Raw genomic sequence first — 3,154 nt, 5'->3', positions numbered from 1 at the left:
ACTTTTGCAGGGGGCAGAAAAGGAGAAGGGGGGGGGGGGACTGGGCTGATATGAGGTCGAGACCGAATTGATACAAAAGCAGTGTTATGGATTTCTTTTTCAAATTTATTCTCGTTGTTTCAGATCCTGCCATGCCGGAAATGAAGACGCAAGATGCAGAAATGAACAAGTGTAAGACGACACGGCACAGCATGCCGAGACCTAGAGTGATGCCTCAAAATGAGCAGTAAAATGTCGCCCCCCTTCGCACAGCAGATGCCAAGCTGTCCGCTCCCATCACCTTCACTCACCCACACATTCTGGGCCTCCATCTCTTTCTCTCTCGCCGTCTCGCATTCTCTCCAAAGTCCTCCTTATATTCTTGCCAGCCACGCGCTTCCTGTTTCTTTCTCTCCTTCCGCTGCTCTCCCCTTGACCCATCTGGCGAGCTCCTGGGAGGTAGGCAACATGCTTTATTCATGCCGGGGATTTGCCATTCCTCCCGTGGACCCCCGCTGGCACTCACTTGCAGGCCGGTGGAAGGAGCCCCCATCCTCTCCCCTCTTCCTACTCTCCCCCTCTGCACCCCCTTCTCTCTCTCTCTCTGTCCATCCTATGAAGCAATGCGCCGCCTCGGACGGAAAGCCATGCCTCCCCCTTTTTCCCAGACGGAACGGGGAGAAAATAAGACGAAACGAGATAACAACAGAATGCTTATCCAACACTCATAACAACGAACAACGAGCCACAGCCGCTATGTCTTCTCCGCCCACGCCGTGGTAGCGAAAATCCGTGCAAGTGGGCCCCGAAGATATCATGCTTAATTTTACTTGAATAAAAAGTAAACAATTTTTGTCGCAGAACAAGGATTTGAGAATATAACAATTATTATTAGTGTGAGAAAAAAACTATATAGGTGTGCGGTGTGCGTCATTAGGCCTTTGTCGAGATCCATCAATTTAAACAAAACAATTTCGACGTATTGTTTTGAGTGCGTACCGGGTGATGCAGAGAAGAGAAGACGCAAGTGCGAGCGGGTTTGCCTACTAATGGGGCTATGGCGCCTTACGGACAGATCGGGTAGGCAATCCTGCGCGCTCCTACGACTTATCTGAATCACCCGGTACATGGAAAATAAATATGCTACACTAATTTACAACAACCAAACGTAATCCTCTGCACCCGCGGAGATCTCACCTGTAAAGTGGCTCGCCCTGCGGGTTCCCGTTGATCTCCCGGAACCACAGCACCATGTGGACGGCGTCATCGGGGGCCGTGACGTCGCACGGCAGGGAGGCCTTCTTGCCCAGCAGGGCCTCGACGTGCGTCACCGGGACTGGAAGGGAGCGAAACAAAACAGAAAAAAAATCAAAACTCACATCACAACAACAAATCAAACTCAATAGCCGGTCGATCCATATATCGGCGTGTAATTGGGTTACGCAAGGGGTACTGACAGGTACAGCGAGTAATTGCACACGCGGCCAGCGAGCGAGCGAGCGAGCGAGAGAGAGAGAGAGAGAGAGAGAGAGAGAGAGAGAGAGAGAAGATGAGGGGAAGAGGAGAACCCATCCCCATTCACCGCCCTCAGGTACGATAGGGGGGTGATATTGGCGCGCACACCGGTGGTATCAGGGCGAGTGTGTGATGGGGGGAGGGAGGGGGGAGCAACGATACAGTGGTCATGCCACGCACACTAATACGCAAACACACACACACACGAGCCCTTCCGCGCAGCAACACACACATACACACGCAACCCTTACATTTCCATTTAGATGGCTTTATCAGGGAATAACGTGGCTGCAGTGCCTGGGCCAGTACGTCATTTGCCTCAAAAAGTAATCCACCAACGCCATTCACTGCCGTGTGTGGGAGCGTGAGAAAGAGAGAGAGAGAGAGGGAGCCTGGGAGAGAACGAGAGAGGGAGGAGAGGGGGTTTGGCGGGGAGGAGAATCGGAGGAGGTGGGGGAAAGGGGCAGCACAGCGGCACGGCACACACGCGCGCGGGGGTCGGAGGCCGCAGAACGAGAAGTAACGGAGGTCGAAGGACGCGAGGTCGAGCGGGGAGTGAGAAAGGGAGAGCGGGAAACAAAGAGAAGGAGCAAAGGGGCAGGCGAAGTGGCGAAAGTCCGAAGCCGGTCAAGCGGCTCACGGCCGCAGCGCCGCAGCGCCGCCGCCTGCAGTGGCGCGCATAGGCCGCCCGCCGCGCCGGGCTGCAGGCGGCCGGCCCACCGCGCGGGCGCTGAGCTCCACGGCCCGCGCCACCCGAACGTCGCGGCGCCTCGAGGACGCTGGTCGCAGTTCTCCCGCGATTTAGATAGAGCCTGGCTCCAATGTGGCGAGCGGAACAACTGGGAACGTTCTGTCTTTACACCTGGAGGCACGCAAGTAGCGATGTTGCTCGTATACCCACGTGAAAACCACAGGTATATGGAGACCTACGGTATCAAAGTGAAGTGAACGCGGGCGGACGAGTCGGGCCGGTCTAGGGGCACGGCGATGAGGGACGTGCAGGAGGCGCGGGGAGCGAGGAGGGCGCCAGCCAAGGTCGTCTTCAAAGGCACACATGTAATGTGATGTGTGTGAGCGAGTGTGTGCGTCGAGTCGGGTTCCAACAACGCTTCACAGAGTGTGCGTTTTCATCCGAAATAAGCCATAATCAGCGTCTGTGAGAAAGAAATTGCGAAAGGAGGAGGAGGGCGCCGTGTGCGAGGGAAAGGATAGAGCAAGGTTAGGGACCCCCCGAGAGAGCGCGAGCGAGCAAGAGAACGCCGCGGGACTCTAGCCTCGAGCAAAAGAACGCCTCATTCACGAGCCAGAGCGGCGCAGCGCGCTCGGGGGAGAGGCCTCAGCGCGGCGTGGCGTGGCGGGGCGGGCGGCACTCGGAATGCCATGATAATTGCGCACACTGCCGGGCGTTGTTTAATCTCCGGACACAAGCGCGCCCTGATTTATGAGATGCGCTACTTATTTTGGGGGGGAGCGTCGCTAAATTACATTCGCGGCGATGATGTTGCATACCACACGGGGGGAGAGGAGGTGTGTGCGGTCGCTATACGACTCAAATTACAACGCGATTTATAGCCAGCCCCCCCGCGCGCTCCTGGAGGAAGGCGGTGCGGGAATAGCAGCTAGGCCGCTCGCTCAGAGGGTGGGTGGGGAGAATGAGCGG

At 56.5% G+C, this 3,154-nt stretch overlaps 1 long non-coding RNA gene across 1 annotated transcript in view; it reads left to right on the top strand.

Annotated features, from left to right (window-relative positions):
* Positions 1 to 846, top strand: part of LOC127748834 (uncharacterized) — a 10,642-nt gene extending 9,796 nt beyond the window's left edge. Inside the window, exon 2 of the long non-coding RNA XR_008010797.1 lies at positions 124 to 846. This is a non-coding gene — a long non-coding RNA (uncharacterized LOC127748834). The remainder of the gene's footprint in view (positions 1 to 123) is intronic.
* Positions 847 to 3,154: the final 2,308 nt, after the last annotated feature.

This window comes from Frankliniella occidentalis, unplaced genomic scaffold (genome assembly GCF_000697945.3).
Source record: "Frankliniella occidentalis isolate FOCC.00 unplaced genomic scaffold, Focc_3.1 Scaffold15, whole genome shotgun sequence".
NCBI classification, from domain to species: Eukaryota; Metazoa; Arthropoda; class Insecta; order Thysanoptera; family Thripidae; genus Frankliniella; species Frankliniella occidentalis.
Note: the sequence above shows the minus strand (reverse complement) of the source record. Positions and strands in the feature narration are given on the sequence as shown.